The 21,032-nt window shown below is 48.6% G+C and overlaps 1 protein-coding gene across 1 annotated transcript in view; it reads right to left on the bottom strand.

Moving 5' to 3' along the window:
- The window catches only part of LOC119441521 (mitochondrial intermediate peptidase), a 495,739-nt gene that overhangs the window by 388,350 nt on the left and 86,357 nt on the right, over positions 1-21,032 (bottom strand). The gene's annotated exons all lie outside the window — the stretch shown is intronic.

The raw sequence follows: 21,032 nt of genomic DNA, 5'->3' as shown, positions 1-21,032 counted from the left end.
TACGCTCAAAGAACAAATGGAGTGTTTGTAACTCCTTTTGCCGCAGTAACTCCTTCTCTCATATTTAACGCCTTTATTTGCGTACTCCTCCGTGATTTCGTAAGTTTACTCCGCTTGTGCAAGATTAGAGCGAAAATATTCCGTTTACAAAGTATGAGAACTTCAGAAATATTTGTAATATTGGTAAGAAAATTAGCACTGCATAAATAAGCAGCCAGAAATTATTGATTGGCTGCCCTTTAGTTCATATAATCTCGGGACGCTTATCTACTTCTCAGTTTTAACCACCGAGCCAAGTAATATAAGTCATGCCAGCTTCGTTCCATGGGTCTTCATTAGACATCGAGCAGCTTTTTCTTTCTTCATTTACATCAAAGGCGATGTCAGCCCTAGTGAACAGCAGCTGATTACTCTTCAGTCACATAATTACGGTCCATTAGATATAGTGTAACAAATATTCGCCGCATGGATGAGTTTCAGCAGATAACACAATCGCCGCATTCGAAGATTGAATGTTGAAACAGGCAAACGAATGCGAATTGAGATATACCGCACATAAGCTGGAGTTGACACATAAGCTCTCATATTTTAATTAGTTAGCATTATGAGTGTCAAAGACGAAAAAAAGTGTATGTCACGTGGTACCGGTAGACAGGGGATAGGAGATGTTCATTCAGTGCGGCCTCTGACAGTATAATCAGGACCCGAATCCACAAAAACTTCTTACGTTAGAATTTTTCGTACGAAAGAATTTCAGCCAATTCGGATGCCAGACATATCATTAGCGAAGGAGGCCAGCCAATGGCAAATCGAACTTACGAAAGAAAAGCTTTGTGAATCTGGCCCCAGTATATCTGTTTGACCGTGAAAGAACACACTTGCATTTACTCCAATGGGCGCTTACCTTTTTTCATCAACTCGTTTCGACAGGAAGAGACTGAGTGACATTTTAGATAATACTCCTGGTCCATGGCTTGTTGTTGTCTTGGAGCCCTCACGTCTCGTACACGACAAAGCGTTTGGCTGTCATTGTGGACCTTCTCGCGTTTCTCGGCGGGAAGTCCTGGGGTGCAACTGTACCATCAATGCTGCAACTATATAAAGCGCTATTTTTGGGCTTTCTGTGGTACAGCTTACCTGTACTAGAAAATACCTGCACTACAAATATCCGCAGACTCCATAGTGCCCAAGCACTCAGAACTTGTCTTGGCCTCCTAAAAACTACGTAATCGATTGCGACAGTGGCCATTGCCAGATACTCCCCTTTGATAGTCTACACTGCTACAGATGACCTGAGGGCACACATCCTACATCTGACTCGGACTCCCTCATAGCATCTTGCTTGCTTGCCAGCAATAAGGCCACATTCAACATTTACCAAAAATATTGCAAGACATCAGTCCCACTTGCCATCACAATTCACGCCTGCTACACGATTATCAGCCCCATTGTGGTGTCTGCACCGGCCGCAAGTACAACTGACAATTCTGGGCACCAAAAAGAAAGCTGGAGCGCCATTGCAAGCTTTGAAGCAAGCAACTTTGGAACACATTTACAACGTGCACCGGTTCCGGCAACAACATGTCGGCACAGATGGTTCGGTAAAACTCAACAGCTCTGCCGCTTAAGTCATCATCCCGGCAACATCTGAATAAATCTAACTAAAAACTTCATGTGTCACCATATCGACGGGTGTAGAGCTTGTGGCACTCCACGCTGCACTTCAATTCAATAATCATGAAACACAGCAACATTGGACAGGTTTTTTTTTTTTTTTTTTTTTTTTTAGTGATCGCAAGGCAGCCCTTGAGTGAATGCAAAGCCCAATGCGCCACGGACCCAATGAACAACTGGCCTCAGAAATACGAGAGGGATATTTCTTTATTTTTATTTATTTCTCACACTACCCACAACGCCCGTAGGTATTAAAGCGAGGGAGGGGGGGGGGGGGGCAGGAAACAATGGACCAATCAATAAAGCAGGCAAAACAAAACATGTATCCGGAACACTTTCATACTGGCACATACACATACATATAACATTGCAGCCATGAGAAGGGACACAACGCAATCTTTTAATGGCTTCCAGGACATTGCAACATCAGCGAGAATGACCACGCCGACTAAGCCGCCAGATCTGCACATGAAAGTGGTCAATATGTCTTGATTCCGCTTTCGCGATGCCCCGCGAATGTACTTTGCCCACGTGGGACTCGAACGCTTTCACCATGTGTAGTTTGCGTTCTTTGTCTACCAATATACAGATGCATCTACCGCCTGGGTTACCACGATGAGAACATGCCATGCTGTACCGTCTGCGGCTAGGCGTAGCATTTACAAACTCCTTATTATGCCTTCCTTATTGGAATGGCCAACAGCCGCACGTGCGACACGCGCAGCTGTGAAGGGACTCTCGCTCACATTATCTGCATCTGTCCGCCCAATAGTGCCAATGTGCAAAGTGCTTGACCAATTGGAAAATCGTCCACTATCAGAACTAAAAGCTCTAGGCCAGTTCTCACAAAGAACAGCGGCGCAGAAGCCCTTATTTGCACTACTACGGTTCCTGCGGTCGACGGGGCTTCACGATAGACGCCGCCCCCTAGCGCTCTACAGTGTACGCGGTTTGTTTGTGCTCGTCTCTCTTTCTCTCTCTCCCCCTCCCACTCTCTTTCTCTTTTGATCCCCCTTCTCCTTCCCCCCGTGCAGGGTAGCCAACCAGAACTACACCTCTGCTTAACCTCCCTGCCTTTCTTTGCATCCTTTCTCTCTGTATCTTGCTATACGATTCTCTTTTAAAAGGCATATTTGATCCACACACATTTAACTTCGCATGCTTATTTAACATAGTTGTCTCTCCATTTTAATTAAATTTGATATTGCTGGTATTTGTAGTTACGCCAATGCAGCGGGCTAAATTTTGCACCGGTCGTAGAACACACTCATAACACTCCGGAGCACTGACATAAGTAATTTATTGAAAACGACGCAATTGAGCAGCACACTTTGAACTATGCTACACATTGCCCATAACGTGCCAAATATTTTCACTAAATATAATCGAATATTTAACAAGCTACCTTGTTTGGTTAACCGAGGAATTCGATAAGACCAACTAAAGTGGGTGACAACTTATGAATGACCTGTAGACAAAACCTCAACGTCCTTGTAAATTTTATGGGCGGTCCTGATACCAGTGCTCAGCCAAAGGCAATAGTTCAGCTAGAAACAATGACTTTCATTTTCCAATTAGACAAGCATTTACGTTAGCAGAGCGAAGTCATTAGGCTGTGAGCGGCGTCCAACTGGTTCGGCTCTTCTTCAGAGGTTAAGGGCCCCGTGTCGCAGAAAGTCCGGCGTCGGCAACCGGCGTGTGATCGCGGGTGGCGGAGAAAATCATCCCCAACCACCCCGGCCGCGCAGGCCCTCTACGTGGGGCAAGGTTTTGGTGAACAAAAATTGAATTTCTCACAGTGAAATCCGTCAGAAAAAAAGGTAAAGTATGACTTTACCATTCGGCGTCGGATTCGCCGTTGGATTGTTTACCAATACGCGTCGGATTCTAATGTTAATGTACGAGAAAACCTAATTCTGCTACAAGGAAACTCAAACACAAACCCCTTTTCCAGCATTTCTGCCAGACCTACAGCCGTGCGTTGCAATGCGAACGGGTGCCCATAACGCTATCGTGTTCTACTCTTAAAGGCGAAGCTTAAGTGTCCTCCAAATTTTTTATCGGTGGAGCTCGTTCAGACATTATACGAACCTTGTACAGAGCATGGAAATAGGACAAAAAAAAACGAGGTATTAGTCAATATTAGCGATACCTCTATTTAGGCTATATATGTTAGTTTCGCCGGGCATTGCAACTCAGTGTCGTGTTTCGTTCTCTTATGACTTTTGAAACATCGCGGATAACGGCACTACGGCATTCTGGTAAGCGTGATTAAGTAATCTTCTACAAAGGCTGTAATTAGATTGCACATATGAGGCCGTAATCATTCGACACTCACTATACATGCTTCTTATTACAACGAAATGTAAATAACGTGCTTTCCATTATTGAGGGGGCCATAAACAAACTACAAGCCTTGTTTGACGCATCAAAATTGTGAGAAAACGATATTCAGTAATTATTTTCAAAGTACATAATTACCCTCCACACTTCATACTTTCAGAGTCACCCATAATATGGCCCCTATTTTCCAAAATATGTCATCGCTGCCGTTCTTCTCCTCCCGCGCAACGGGGAAATTTTGTAAACGTTTCATATGACGCCTCTAAACAGGCCAATAATGGGGGCTTTGAAATTTTCCTCTTGTGCCAAATTAGTACACACACTTGAAAATTTGACCGTATGTCACCTCTAAAATTTGCTTAATTTCCTCAAAATATAAACTTCGTGTGTGATATAGTGTTTTCGGAAAAGCAGTGAAAACGGACATATAATGTTTTTGAACGCTTCTACAGTCGTATGAACAGCTTCTCTGCAAAACGAGGGTTTAGAAATTTTTCATTACCGCCTAATTAACCCACACACACACAACATTTGCATGCGTATTGTCCCTATTATTTAGCAGATTGCATCAAGTTATAATAGACCTTGTGAGTTTTCTAAGTTTGTTTTTTTCGTTTATTTTTTAAAGAACGGTGAGAATGGCATATAATGACATAAGGCTTTTGAGCGCTTTAGTGAGTGTGGAAAGCGGAGCTTGCTGGTGATTCATCACTCTAAAGTTCAGCGCGAGCAACACACAACTGACAGAAGATATGCACAGCGCTGTGTGCGTCTACTTTTGTCCGCCCTTTCTTCCTCACGCTGCAACTAGGTAGGTCGCTTCGAGTCGCACTAGCAGCTTTAATGTAAAAACCGCGCGAACTGCCCCCTCCCCCCCCCCCCCCCCTAACGTGCTGTTATTCAAGCGTTCCAAGTGTCTAAAAAATGCACGCGTGGAATGCACGAATACTTTTGACCCTTTCAGCTCTCCTCTTCTCGCAATAGCTCGCGTCCTAAGACCATTGAAACGATCATTTACGTTCACAAACGCATGAAGGTGCCGTGTAGGCAGACTGTTTTGCCAGTGGCTTGGCTTGGCATTTCTCCAGGCTGCCTACGCGAATCTGTATTAACGTGATAGCGTTAAGGGCCCCGTGCTCGTGCATCAACGCCTCGGACGCGTCCCATCGTTTTGATAAATATTTCCTAAATCGTTAACACCTATGGCTTCTTGTCCATTCTGCGTCGTTACTTTATGGAGCCTTGTTATACTTATCGTCATAAAGAAATATTTTATTGCCTTCTTCTCCACGCTCTCAAAATGTGCACTCTTATAACATAGGTAACACACGTTTCAATGGCCTTACATTTGCAAATTTATTGTTGACTACTTTCCTTATTACTGTGGCACACAGCGGCAGCAGCTTCTGCGATAACCCATACAAAGACGTGCATATTTCAAAAAAAGTTGCGCTTACCGCTGCACTGTTGGTGCTCAAATTTTGCAGAAAGATTGCATTTTTGAATCCTGGTCGTTCACTGTAACTATTGGCACAGTTAATTGCCTGTTTTCTAAGAAGAAAAAAAATTGCGAAGTTGCATTCTTTTACGTGATGCAAGTTGCTGCTGCGATTGTGCAAGCATAAACCTTTATCGGAACCTGCCGGCAGCTGCAGAACGCAGCGTTTCAGGGAGGATTGCCGCGTCTTCCGGAGGAGCGGGCAACACGCGACAACCCTCCCTGACCGGCTGCTTTTTGCAGCTGCCGGCAGGCGGCGATAAAGGTTTATGCTTGCACAATCGCAACAGCAGCTTGCATCACGTAAAAGAATGCAACTTTGCACTTTCTTTTTTTTTCTCAGAAAACAGGCAATTAACTGTGCCAATAGTTACACTTAACGACCAGGACTCCAAAATGCAATTTTTCTGCAAAATTTCAAGAGTTAAGCGGTACGTGCAAAACCTTTTTTCGAACATTTTAAGCGAAATCTGCTTTGGTTCAGAAATGTAGTGTTTTTGTTTAGCGATGAAATAGTCCTGAATTTTTTTTGCCTTTTGTTGTTAAATCTATCATTTCTTTTTTTACATATCTTGTAGCGTGGTCCTCAGCTTCTGCTTAAGCCTTTTTTGTTATTCTCGAACTTTCAGCCTCCTCAGTTAGTACTCTTGCGACGTAGCGGTTAACATGACCTCTAATACGCCGCGCAGACGTGGTGGTCCAATCACACTCAAGGCACAGATTAATCTCCAGATCAGTCTCCACAAGCGATGTAGATGAAGCAGCCGATGTGAAGATGATCATGTGTAGCTAATGAAGAAGTGCCTGAGAAATACGCACACTAACTTCCCCCGCGTGCGAGTGGCCAGTCTGGCCGCAACTTAAAGGGATGGAGAACGCCTTGCGAAAGGCTTCATACGAGAGACGTGGACAATCTCGGCAGCCCGACAGCGGCGGTCAGTTAGAAGAACAACAGGATAGACGCGATAATTAACGGAAGAAGTCTGCTCCAAGACTATGTATGGGCCAGCTGCGTCATGCAAGCGTGTCATCAACCGACAGCAGGGACCATATCTCGTGACGCCACCTCGAGCGGCAGCATACTGCCTGTCGCCGTGACGTAAGCACAGTGGCTACAGTAACCACGGAAGCGAAACTGCGGCCACATTCACAATGCTTTTCTTTCGGAAGTACTTTGCCATTGGCCGGCCGCCTTAGATAATCACATGCCTTGCATCCAGATTGGTTTAAATTCTTTCTTGCAAATAATTCTAGCATAACAAGTTTTGTGAATTCGGGCCCTGAAGCTTGTCACAGAAGCCAGGAGTGCGAACTGGGGTGCTATGCAGGATGCGCCGAGTTTCTCGTTCGCACGAGTTTCACCTGAGTTTGCTCGATGGCAGTCAGTGAACGGAGATAGCAAGGAACGTGCAAGAACAGCAGGCAAAAATAAATGTCGAGATAAAGCCGCGTATGACAACATGAGCGCACCCTGCGCGGCACAGTGATTCCGTGCTTCAAGCACAGAAGACTGCGCAGCAAAACGCGCCAGCGCCGCGTATTGTTATCAACGTATTATCACCATTTAGCAATACCGTGACTGTACCGCTGTCTATCTGCTCACTTGCCGTGAGCCACTTGCCACGCCTTTCTAGGGCGCGTAAAGGGCGTGCCTCCTCTTTCGAGCATTAGCTTTCTATCCTCCGTCGAATGCGAACAGGGCACATGCGGTGCATTGTTGCGCCTACACTTTCCCTCAATCGATTACGTTAAAGTACAACAAATAAAATAAGAAACACTTTATTTCTTGAAGTATCTGTTTTTCGTTTGGAATGCCATAAATGTTTGATAACAAACAGAGATCGAGAGAATTATTGAATTTTGCATTTTTTTTTTTTTTTTTGCCTCGAGTGGTGAGAGTGAGGCGAAAGCTTGCAAGCGGATACATTTTAGAGGGTCGCACGCACGAGGGAGTTCATACGGTGAGCAGTCGCCAGGGGCACTGCAGTGCTATCCTTGATAGGGTGCCTTGATGCCCGCGCGCATCGAGGCACTCTAATCCTTGATAAAGTCAGTCATGACAATGATCTTTCCATTCCCTGACTATTAGGGGAATGGCAACGCAGCGCTACGGCATGGTTGTTCACCGCAGGTGCTTCACTTAGGCGGCTATTAAGGCCGCTGCTTTACCAACTGAAACGACGGGAGCAACGGTTGTCACTGCAAAATGGCTGTGCGGTACTCTAGGGTCCGTAGTGACGCAGCACAGTGAAAATGCGCCCGTTAATCTGCGAGCGGGAAGCCTCCGTGATGCATAGCAAAGAAGAGCGCGCTGCCCAGTGACACAATTCATCGCTTGTCATCGCTTGCCCAGTGAAGGTGCCTCCATTCGCATGTATACGCAGAGTTTGAGTGTGTTGTTCTCTCCAATGTGCTTGCCGATTGCCTCTGCTGCTGAGCTAACAGCGATCGCAGATAGATATAGTAACGACAGCGCAGCAATCGCATTTTGGCGGGTGATGGCTCCTGTGTGCAGTTAGGAAATTAAACTTCGAACGCAGCAAGGGGTTGCAACTATTTATTGTGCCGTGCTTGTGATGAAGAAATGCCATCGCACTGGGTTTTAAAAAGTGAGCGTTTCTCGGCGCTTACCGTGTTTGCGACACTGCAGATCCGATACACCACCGATGACAGAGCATCTGAGATGAACAGCTGCGATACCTTTAAGTTGGAAAACAATACGCACTGCTCAGCATCGTCATCCACCACGGCGCATCGACGCCTTGCAATCAGCTACAGTGTCGTTCCGATAATTATTTGCTGTGTGCTACGTCGCTACAGTGCAGACAATGAACCATGTTGTGGGGCCATCACAGCCTAAGAAGATAGATGCATGAGCCAGCGAAAGTCGCCGCTTTGTTTTTGATAGTGGTTCTCAGTTACAGTGCATCACCGATGACAGTGTGCTGAGCGTATTTTCTGTCGGCGGTCAAGATTGTTGATGCCTCTCAGTTCCGCACCACGTCGCTGTTGCCGGAAAATAAGTTGGGCGTGGCCCAACCGTGGCGGGTGCGCGCACAAGAGTTACATGCCTCGCGCGGGGCGTGACGTGTGCTTTTGATTGACACGCGAACTCGGGCCAAACTCGTACATCGCGAAACCCCCCTCGAGTTGAACTCGTGAACATGGTGGCGGCAGCAGTAGCCTGTGTAATCGCATCCAGCGGCAGCAAGCGTCAATATGACCATCTGGACCCGTTCACCTACATGTCCGACGTAGAGTATCAGCCTCATTTTTGCCTTTCCAAAACGTGAGTGCGCTGGCTGTGTGACGAGTTAGGCGAAGGCCGTCGTCTGCGGAGATAGGGTGGCGGGCAAATTATGCTTTCCCAGCGTAGACTGGTGTGACTAGGCTGCGGAGGAATAGTTCGTGCGATCGCTTCGGCTCTCTCCTGTTTCAAGCAAGCTCGCCCACCGCGCCCCAGCCCCAGGCCCGGTCCGGCGTCGTCATCGGCGTACTGGAGCACCTGCGAGTACCTGGGGTTCAACCCGGACCAACCAACCTGAGCAGGCGAAGTAGTCACATTATATTGGAAGATTTAGAATGCACGCCGGGCTGCCTTCCGGTGCAACAGGTGCCAAAATCAGTTGTGGCAGGTACACGGTACCGCTGCACGGCACGGGCAGAGAGGCGAAGGAAGTTACTGCTCCAACACGGACCACCTCGGCCGTCCGAACAACCACCTCTCCAGGCGGCAAAGGATTTGGCTCACGTACTGCGTGAGCAAAAGCGTAGACATATGGATGTTGAAAGAGACCGTAGACTTGTTTTCTCTATCGGAGCACGCCATCGCCGACTGGAGGAGCTACCCCAGTAAGGTCGCGAGGGACGAGCTGCTGGCGCGAGCTCCACTCGGTGGCCCCGGGAAGAAAGCGCAAATTGACGAGTGCCTTCTTCGCGGCGAGCAAAAGTGCAATCGAGGCCGCCTAATGACGGGCGACAACGTTCCGCCAAGCCGCCAAAACTTCGGTGGTGTTAAAGATGGTGGCCCATGGGTCTTCGGCATGGTCTGCGCGACCTGAGGGGTGCTGCTACTTTTCAAGGTCGACCGACGAAAGGCGGCGACGCTATATAGGCGCCATAATTGCAGCCAATGTTCAACCGGGGACCATTATTCATAGGGACGAATTGGCCGCATACAACTGTATCCTAAATTCAGTGGATGCTAACTGGGCTATGCTTCAATCTGCATTGGGAGACAGTTAACCACAGCGTGCACTTAGTGGAAACCAACACGGGCGTTCACACGCAAAAAATAGAAAGTTATTGTCAAAAAGTGAAGCGCCACCTCGTCATCAGTTGGTACAGAGTAACTGCACTGATGCTGGAGTCCCACCTGGGATGAATGTGGTGGCACTCAACGGCCACGTGCGCCGCAAAGACCCTTTCTTGCGTTTGTTAGAAGCCACGGATCGCTGGGGCTACGCAGTATAAAGACTCTTTCCTGCGGTTGTTAGAAGCCATCGCTCGGCGCTAGCTAGTATGAAGGTGCGTCACAATGTAAAAGCGTAGTTTTTTTATTCTTGCATGAGTGTTTTCCGACTTTCCTGAGTGCTTACACGGTAAGCGCGCGGCAAACCACTTCTGCGGTAGCCGACGCTCCCTTCGTCTCGAAGCCTTACTTTAGCCCGAGCAACGAGCGATCTGTTGAAAGCCCAGTGTAAAAATCAGGCGCACACCAATCTGTGCTCGGAAATGGGAGCGCAAGCACGTAGCTAGCCGCACCAATTAAATCCAGAGGAAAGAGAAAGAGCAACGAGCGATTTGTTCAAAGCCCAGTGCGAAAACCAAGCGCACACCAATCTGTGCTCGGAAATGCTAGCGCAAGCACGTAGCGAGCCGCGCCAATCCAATCCAGAGGAAGAAAGAGGAGGGCGAGCGTACCCTCGTGGTATAACGCGAAACGATTAAACTACAAATTAGTCTAATACACATTCAGTGTACAATTTGTAAACTTTAAAACACCTATACCCTACGGTAATGTGACTAATATCATTGTACTAAATGTATTTATTTGATAACTTGCTTGTGCCTCTAATGCACTCGGTGGAACGACAAACAAGTGAAAGAATGCACGACCATGCACCGACCGTATGATCACTTGCGCCCCAGTTTGTCGACCGCCCATATGGCAACGCCCAAGGGATGATGGCCACCCAGAGTGAATCTAGATAAACCAATGAAACTGGAGGTGTGCCGACGGACAAACTTTGTCTTGTTACCATTAGTTTTTCATCTTGGGGCGTCGCCAGAGCTCGTGAAGATCCCGAGTTTCGCCAAACTCGGGGCATCCTGCATAGCACCCCTGGTGTCCAGAGTAGCACTTCATCGCCAGGGCGGAACTTGGAAGAACACTGAGTGATGCGATGCGTCATAGAGGTTCTTGAGGTCCTCCTGTAACTCCTGTAGCCTTGCTTCAGTGTTGATGCAGGCGAGCTGGCGACAATGGAGGAGGCGTGATAAACATTGTTCACAAGAGGATGCAGCTGTAAGAACGCTGTAAGAACACCGTAAGAAGGCACTAGTTATTCACTTTTATTTTAAAGGATAGCGCTAAAGTGCCGTTCAAAACGTGTCAGTGCATGCATTACGCACTGCAGCCTATCTTGGTCAATAAGTTTCCTTGTCGTGATCTGAGATTCCTTTATGTACTTGTCCTATATACCTTTTGCAGCTTCATACCCACTGTTGCCGCCATATTGGGTCATTTGATGGCGCCCGCCATTGAGCGTCTTCTAATCGGCATTTGCTCCCTCGTCCACGGCCGCCACCGTCACGACTACGACCATCGCTATTTCGGCCAGCACGGTGAACAGTGAGTGGGTAGATGACGCTAAACTTCCGCCAGAAGTGCCAGAGGGAGTGCAATTGTATACCTAAAATTTATCTTGAGCAAGCTTACAGGCAGAAGGCGACGAATCTAGCCGCCTGATGTTTTCTTTAATCCTTTACAGCGGTATATTTGTAAGGCTGGTACGCCCGTGCGCCTCCTGTCGCCGTTAGCTGCTCAAGCAACATCATCCGAGATTGGGCATGCGTGGTCGCGTAGGAAATGCCGTTGGCGATCTGCTTCGACCATGGTTGTTGGTTCCGACCACGTTATTCCTGTCGCCAGCGCTGATCATATAATCTGGGAATCGCTTTCTGATTACTTACGGCGCAGATTCAAATGTATTCGCATACGCGTGGACTAAAATGTTCCAAGTGTCCGAGCGATGCCCGCCGATAATTCCACGTTTGACTCCGTGGTTATGAGGCACTGTAGTTCTTCTTCTTTCTGGGTTTTTACGTGCCAAAACCAGTTCTGATTATGAGGCACGTCGTAGTAGAAGGCTTCGGAATAATTTTCACCACCTGGGGTTCTTTAACCCGCACTACAACGCATGCACACGGCGTTTTCAAGCGAACGTTGTATTGCCTCACAAGTGTCGGCGGTGGTGGTGGTGGTGTCACGCTAAAACTCTATCGAAAACCTGTCGAAAACTCGCGCCTCGTTCACTTGATATATACCAATATTGGCATGGAAGCGTACGATTGATTGACTATCGCCATGACATCCACACTGTCACATGCTCCTCAGGATAGGATAGGAATAAACTTTATTTGTCCAGCGGTTAAGGCTGTTGGTGCCCGGGGCTAGGCTGCCAGGGGTGGATCGCCGGAGAAAAATCTTTCGAGATCCTCGGCAATGGCCCTGGCCCGCTGGACGGCCCACTCCTGGTCCTCGGGTGCCTCGCTGAGGAGGGCGGCTTGCCATCTCTCAGCGAGGCGCCCCGCTTCAGAGGGTTCTGCTGTTATCTTCCCCCTTCCTCTTGGTCCTTCTTCAGGGCGTTGACACTCCCAAAGTATATGGGCCATATCAGCCCGTTCGTGCTCGCACCACGGGCAGCCGGGCGACGGGTGCAGCGCGGGCCACAGGCGGTGCAGGTGATAGGGGTTGGTGAAAGTGCCCGTCTGCAACCGCCTCAGGTCGACTGCCTGGGACCTGTCCAGCCGCCCGTGGGGTTGTGGATATGTCATACGTTCTTTCCTATAGTGTGCAAGAACCTCTCGGTACGAGGCCGGAAACTCCTCGATATCACAGTCGGCGTCCCCGTGGCCCCCAGCTCCGTCCGCCGCGATTCGGGTTGTGTTGATAATTCCTCCACTGGGGTCCCGCACAACAACGGCGGCTGCCCTCTGGGTGATCGCGTCGCGGCGGGTAAGTTGCCTCGCGACGAGATGGGAACGCTCGTTGTGGTTGGGCAGGATGCCGGTGTGTTTTCGGCCGTTAGTACTGTTGTTGTTGCGGCTGTTGTCTTCTTTAGTACCAAGCTCCCCGACGTGCGCGGGGAACCATTTGAGGGACTTGATCGTAATCCTGCCGGACACGAAGTCTCCGGCTCTGGCGTTGAGCATGCACGCCACATCCGCGGACACCCACCCTTTGGTGTAGTTGCGGATCACTGATTTGGAGTCCCTTATGATCAGGCTATCCTCCGTACCTCCGTGGAGTACCGCGAGGGCTATGGCCATCTCCTCCGCTGCTTCAGCCGACGGCAGCCTAGCTGATACCGTGACTCTGATCCTTCCCTTCGTATCTGCGACCGCCATGGAGAAAGCGGGCTCCGCCGCCGTCGACCGGCCGTGTCGTTGATGTTGCTGCTGTTGCTGCTGCCGTTTTTGTCGTAGTAGTAGTAGAGATGGTGGTGTTGGCATCCCCGGTTCGTCTCGCACATTTCGTTGTAGTGGCGATGGTGGTCGTCGTCCCTCGTCACCATCAACGTTACCGGCGGGCCGCGGGTACCTGGCTGCATCGACAAAGAGGACGCCTTCTCGTCTTCCGTGCTGCTCGAGGATTGCTACCGCCCTTCGTTTACGTCTTTGCACGTCATGCACCGGGTGCATGTTCTTCGGCATGTTTTCCGTCTGTATGGCGTCCCTGACTTCCGGTAGCAGTGTTTCCTTCAGTCCCCGCGCCTCATGGTATCGAATCCCGAGCAGGTCGAGGATTCGTCTTCCCGTTTTGGTGACCGACAGCCTCTCCAGCTGCGCTATTCTCTGCGCCTCGGCGACCTCTTCCAGCGTGTTGTGTACGCCCAGCTCGAGGAGCCTGTGAGTTGGCGTGTACTGGGGTACCCCCAGGGCGGTCTTGAACGCCCTGCGAATCGCCACGGTTACGTCACTATTTACAACAATAAAATCACGTGTGGCGTATACCCGCATTGGATATGCGGGTATGAGCCAGGGACAAGAAAGCCGGATCACCTGAGGCGCGCGACCAATCAGGGTCGTTTGGTGTGTCGCGGGGAGGGAAAGGGAAGAAAAGGGGGTTCGCGCGCGCTCCGCCGGGCTTTCCTCGCCTCAGATCACTTTCGATGACCGGATGGCAAGGCCGCGCACGGTGCGTTCCGCCGAGGAGCAGGCTGCACTTGAGCAATGGTGCCGCGAACGCGCTCGGGAAAGGGCTTGTCGTCGACGTGCCATTTCTAGCGTGAGAGCTTCCGAAGCCCAGGCGATACGTCAGCGAAGATCCCAGGACCCCGAGTTGCGGGAGCGCGATGTTGAGGCCAAACGTCAGCGAAGAGCCGCCGACCTTGAGTTTAGGGCAAACGAAGCGGAACGCTTGCGACGGCATCGTTTTGCCACATGCTTCGCTTACCTCCATTTTCTCTAATGGGGAAGAGTAATGAGTTTTTTCGCATTTCACCTCCATCGAAATGCGGCCGCCGCGGCCGGGATTTGATCCCGCGACCTCGTGCTCAGCAGCGCATCGCCTTAGCCACTGAGCCACCGCAGCGGGTGGTACACTGTAGTTATGGAAAGTGAAGTTGCTCGAGTATGTCAGTCACCTTTGCGTGGGGAGGACATAGATGTAATTTTAATTCTTATCAAAGTTGAATATTCCGGGACATTTTACTCACTCACATTTTGTGCTAGCGGTGACGGTAACACTGGGTTGTTGCCGAAGGCAGAGTGAGCCTGGTAGTTATTGTTGGCAATCGGCCCACCTGCGCGCAGATAACCAGATCACGGAGCCAGCTACCAGTGATCCAACAGTTCAAAGTCATTGTGATATCAATTTGGCGAAATAATTGTTTACGCGTAATATTATATTTATTGTTACGCTGTGCTGCACAACTTTCACACTTGCGGTGAAACCACCGTACAACTGACTACCACATAGGTAATTTTTTTTGGCCCATCTAAGTTTGTATTCTTCCATACATTATCTATTTTCTGACCTGTCACATTTGTATGAAGTGCACATATGGAAAATCCTGCCTGGAAACAGGACGCCATTTTGCATGTGCAGATCCAGATGGTTGTCGCAGTGTCTGAGTAAATTAAATGTCCTTTGTGCAGTGATTGTAATTATTTCACCTTTCCAAGCAACAGTGTAATAATTGCTCTTGGTTACGGGCAAAGTGCTGTTCTTGCCTTCGACACCAAAAGGTGCTCGAGTCCCACACTGTGGCTGATATGTGCAATCTGCCGATAGAAAAAGGCTGTATCAGCTTCTACGCTTTTTATCAGGCTATACTTCAGGCGCTTTCCAGCCTCGAAATTCTTTCTCTGGAGATTGGCTATCCAGTGGTGGTGGTTGAGCTTGCTGTGCTCACCGTGTGGGAAGGTGTGCACGACGAACGGTCTTAAGCACGGGCACTGGCTGTGCAGCCGAAGTGCACGAAGCTCGCACACAGTGTCATCCCACACCTCCAAGTTTCCGTCGCACTTCGAATATGAATTTTATTGACATAAAACGATTTACAAAAATGGAATTTCAGTAATTTATCTGGATCCCTAGCCTGAGGTTAGTTGGGATTCAGTCACTTGGAATTCACTATGCACTTATTGCAGTTGAGAACAGAGCACGTCTTCTTTCTGCTCTTCCGCCTTTTAAATTGATTCAACTAAGCGATCGCCGGCCTCTCGGTCGAACGTTGTTGGAGCGGCCCTCGTCGGCTGATGCCTACTTGCTCCCGAGTAAGAAGGCGTTCAATGACGGCCCCAGAAGCACGGTTCGCAAACTACTCTCCGTAAAGGTCTATAGATAAACGCACTCCTCCACAGCGTGAAGAGACTCGCTACAGATCACGAGCTTTTGTCCATTTAGCATTGGTATCGAACATTATTTAGGTCTGTTACATATTATTTCTAAAATCTACCATTAAATTTTGCCAATTTAGGTTTTTTAATTATCTGTTCAAATCAAATTTCGTGTTTTGCACAGAAATTCATCAGCCAACCATAAGTTACTATCCTTCCCAATCCAGCAATTTGATTATCTAAGGTGTCCCAGCTAACGTTAACCAAGCTGTTAAAAGAAGAAAGGAAAGAAAAACACACAGTGCGAGATGGAACTATAAGACCTAAGGTGTTCGCTCGTCAGACCTTCGATGGCCGAACGGAGTACTTAAAATCGTACGCTGCATCGTGTTTTCATTTATTGCGTTTTATTACGATAGGAATTATATGAACACTCAAAGCGGATTTCTGCCGTCGTCGTCGCCGTCACCGTGAGGTTCCGTATGACGTCAACGGCGATGAAATCGTCGCCGCGCGCCGCATGCTGTATGTGCGAGTGAAAGCGCTCGAGGGACGCGCGCTTTCACGGGGAGCGAACGCACGGCGCAGAGCAAACGCGCGTTCTGCGCCGCGCTCCCTGAAGGGCTGCAGAATTAAGCATCTCTTTCCTCCTTTACAATCACCATATATGTATAGTGCAAACACGACTTCTTCTGTCGCGCGAAAGGCCGTGGGGGGGGGGGGGGGGGGAGGGAGGGGAGACGACGTTTAGCTGCGGCACCAAATGCATAATTATATAAAAACGTGAAGGCCCTCGCACATTTTGTTATTATTGTATTAATTGTTTTGCTATTGCCCCGACGCGCAGGTTTGGTAGAAATTCTGGAAAAGGGGTTTGTGTTTGACTTTCCCGCAGCAGAATTAGGTTTTCTCGCACATTCAAATTACAATCCGACGCCGATTGGTAAGCAATCTGACGGCGAATCCGATGCCGAATGGTAAAGTCGTACTTTACCATTTTTCTGACGGATTTCACTGTGATAAATTCAATTTTTGTTCACCAAAACCTTGACCACGTGGAGGGCCTGCGCGGTCGATGTGGTTGGATGATTTTCTCCGCCACCAGCGATCATACGCCGGTTGCCGACGCCGGATTTTCTGCGACACGGGGCCCTAAACGCTATCGCGTTAAAACGTTGCGAGGCGAGAAGGTGGTAAAGACTTCCGACGCTGCTCGGCGAGTGACCCGTTCTGATCTCGTCGAAAACCTCCGAGCCGCCCCCAGAGGCACCGGCAACAGTCAGTAACGCCGAGCGCGTTCGGTGCGAACGCGGGCAAAACGCCGACGGCGTCGACAACAGTTCTGCGCGTTGCTGGTGCTGCTGCATGTCCAAGTTTATACAGCTGATAAAACTACTATCCTTACTCCGTATAGCTCTCTACTAATTTGCTATCGCATTTGATGCTTCGCCTTTCGGGTGAAACTGCGACATTTTTTTTTTTTTTTTAAGCGAAGCTTTATAGGCTCCCAAGTGTCGGCGGTGGTGGTGGTGGTGGTGGCGGCGGCGGTGTCACGCTGAAATGTGGGCCGATCCTGGCGATAGTGCAGGAAGGGTCCAAGCTCAGTGGCACATATCAGGGACAAAAAAGAGAGAGAAAGAGACAGAGAGAGAAATAAAGACGGAAAGAAAGACCGAGAGAAAGAGAAATTAGAAAGAGAGAAATACAGAAAATCACCACGAAGGTCAGACAAAGAAAGAGAGAGAGAAAGGAAGAGAGACAGAGAGGAAGAAAGGTAGATAGAAAGAGAGAGAGAGAATGAAAGAGAGAGAGAAATAAATAGAGAGAAAGATAGACCGAGAAAAAGTGAGAGTGAGAAAGAGAGAGAAAGAAAAACTCAACACGAAGGTCAGAGAGAGAGGGAGAAAGGAAGGAAGGAAAAGATATAGAAATAGAGAAAGAAATGAAGAGAGAGAGAGAGAGAAAGGAAGATAGTAAGATAGTAGATAGAGAGAGATAGCAAGACAGAAAATCACCACGAAGGTCAGATACACACACGACAGCTTCGCTTCCCCCCATTTTCTCGACAGGGTAAGGGCTGGTGATTTTTTATTATTATTATTATTTTAACTGCTTGGCTTCCAACTACTTGGTTAGCTGGGACACACGGTATACTTCTTGCAAGCATGTATAAGTACCACTGCGGTGATTGTGCCTCCTTGCCGGATACGATTCTTAACCGGTATTTTCCCACGCCGGTCTTCAGTGAGGACGGGCTCTGATTCCGACGTTGGTGCTGAAAGAGAATCAAAAAGAGGTAAACGAAAGTGCACGCTAGTCCTCTAAATCTATCTCTGACCAGCTCGCTCTCTAGTATTCGACGTAATAATTATCATGACGAAGCGAGCGGAGAAGACAGGGGGAAGGAGGGAATCAAGGGAAAAAATATAGGCAGATCAAAATGGGGAGGAAGGCCCAACCTATCAATCTAGCGTAAGGAACGCCATAAAATCGACGTAGGCCATTTGTCGTGCGGCTTTTGACGCTTGAGCGCTGCTCGCGGACTTCGCGTTCATTCTCAAGAACGAAAAAACAAATAAATCGCAGAATGTATTCGTGTCGCGTACATTAAAAAAACAGACTGGGTCGTATGATGAAACAACGGCTGGAGCGTGTCGCAAAAGCAACGCCTGAAGCGTTTCGTTTCCTCTTGCCGTATGTGCCAGATGATGAAGACCAGGGAACCGCCAGAGCCGTCCGCCTCAGTTTGGAGAATGTTTTCCGTCAAACCTCGACAACAGCAGCTTTGGTGGCCGTGGCCCATCCACAATCGTGTTCGCCGTAGTCGATAAGTTTGGGCCTCTTGCGGTCACAAGAAAATTAAGTTTGGTGCGATTACGCTGACGGGTCATCAGTCGTAGGGGCCGCCAAACTATTGGGGGCTTCTCTGTAGCACTTTTTTCGTAAACTTTCTCTATGATCTACTTGCTCTACGCCGTACTCAGCAAGCTCGAGCTGCCTAGGAATTTTTGTAAATAAGCAAAGCAAACATCACTTAGAATGGACGAAGCAAGACGGCGGGATCCATCGAGCGTCGGGTCCTCTGCGTTGAGTTGACAGCGGTCGCCCATGTCTGGGCGGGAAGCGACTGGACCTACGGGTGGAAAATGATGGATTCGCCTCGAAGCAGATTGACTGACCAGCGTCCATTAGGACCGATCGCCCTTCGGCGATCCAGCATCTAAAGAAACAAAAGTCAGCGGGGTCTGGACATTGCACGAAAAGCTGCTGCCGAAAGCGTACGTTTTCTCCTGCAATTTATATCCCTTAAGTGCATGACAGAGTTTTACTGCTCGCGTGCAGTTCATTTCATAATGCACGTCAATTGTACAAGCACGAACCCAATACGCCGTCTTTAGCATTGCTGAAACGGCTTTTGTCGTATTTACGAGCATGTTTAAAGGAACGCATTCTCACAAATGGTTGGTCACAACGCGCCGTCTTAGACAAATTTGCATGTGAGTAAAGATTACCCTCCTTTCAAGCTGCAGCCTTCGCCATCACCGTCTTTTCTGGACCACGAAAAACACTTGTCTGTGCTTGTCTGTATTTGCTTATGTTGGCTGATTTCTTCTTTACAGTGGTCGCTTCGCCAATGTGTGACCCTTTTTTAACCTACTTGAATGTTGTTGCAGATATGTGAGTTTGTTTTTATTTCATCGCTTTCCTCGATAATTCTATTCCTTTATGGTATGAGTGTTCCCTAGCGTCGCACGACATAAATGAAGTCGGCTGCTTTTCATATGATGTGCATTTCAAGTATTTGTAGCTCAATTTCTTTTCTGTTTCATTTAGCTTGAAAATGCTTTGCTGCTCGAACTTCGTAGCTCGAAGGTAAAGCATCGCACGTGCCATGGCTAGAGTCCGTCCGTCCGTCCGTCCGTCCGTCCGTCCGTCCGTCCGTCCGTCCGTCCGTCCGTCCGTCTGTCCGTCTGTCTGTCTGTGTGACGTCTGTCTGTGTGCGTGTGCGCGTGTGTGTGTGTGTGCGCGCAATACCTGCAATTGAGAGACCCAGAAATGATTTAGCAGTCTACGAAAGTAGAGGCTGATAAAAGTCGCAGTGTATTCTTAACTTCAAACATGCCTATTTCCACATAAATTGCCTAATCGAAAATATTCGCTTGTTTTTTACTTGTTTTTATTCTAGACACTCCTTTTAGACAGAAGTAAATTGAGATAACTTTTTAGATACATGCTTCATCTAGCTATCTTCATGTCGTTTTGACATGAATCATATCAAGCAAGATAAGGCATGTACGAATGTTTGGAGCTAGCTCACGGATTCCGAGCCCCACAACAAATATTTACGACGTAAAGTATTTCCTTGCACGGCCCTCAGAACGGAAAATAAACACGAGCTAAAGAAAGCCACTGCGACTAACATTGCACGCAAGGCAAGCCGAAGCATAAGACCGGTGTGCCAAGACCGATGCGCGCTGTCGACTACGCTCCTCTCGTGTCGAAGTCAACGCGAACAGGTGAGGCTCGGAATGCTGCTCGGCAGAAAGACGAACTACCTGGAAACGGCACTCCAAAGTAAAGGAGAGAGAACGAGACAGATAGTGACGTGCGCGATACTGGCTTGGGTTGAACCGGATCATATCGATGCCTCCTGACCGTTTGTCTGGGAGTATTTGTTCGGAAAATCTTATATCCATCAACTGCCGAGTCAGCATCTACCATGTCTTGGTCCATCCTTTCATTTCTACTCAGTCTCGTTCTTTTTCTCTTTTTTTTACCACGATTTCGATTATATTTGCAGCATCAAGCTGCTTCCTGCTTGTAAGCCAGAGAGAACTGGAGTCTGGAATTCTGTTATAGACAGCTAAGCCCACAAGAACAAATACAACGCGTTGGCCAAGATATGGCGGCTACGCCGCAGACGGACAGAATCCTCGAAGCAGACGCACGTACGAAGACAGGGAGACAAATGCCTTCGCTAGTAGACCATGTAAATGAAAAAAAGAAGAAACAGCTAAATACAAGCCGGAACAAAGATAAAGACAAACATGGGCGTACCAAAAGCCGAGAGGATAAACTTTCGTTTGGCATAAATACGTCGGGCATGCAGCGACGTGCCGAAGAAGCGAACTACAAAATAAAACCCACAACGCCGGCGGAGAGCGAGCGCGCGTGATCGTGGCTCTGCGGGCGAAAGTATGTGCAGTCGGAGCACGCTTCGTGAATTTTTCATGCAATTGCCATGGTCGTCTAAACCCGATTACACGGGAACATAATTCAATCACGGCGTGTCAATGACAAAACCGCGCGGCGGCTCGCGCGAGAGCGCGGAGCCAATCCCTGGATATTGGAACGACGCGGCGTGTGTATACGGCGAGCTCGCATTGGAGATGTATAAGCTGCGGCTGGAAGAGGAAATAGAAAAAAAATAGAAAAAAAGGCATAGACA

This window comes from Dermacentor silvarum, chromosome 2 (genome assembly GCF_013339745.2).
Source record: "Dermacentor silvarum isolate Dsil-2018 chromosome 2, BIME_Dsil_1.4, whole genome shotgun sequence".
NCBI lineage: Eukaryota > Metazoa > Arthropoda > Arachnida > Ixodida > Ixodidae > Dermacentor > Dermacentor silvarum.
Note: the sequence above shows the minus strand (reverse complement) of the source record. Positions and strands in the feature narration are given on the sequence as shown.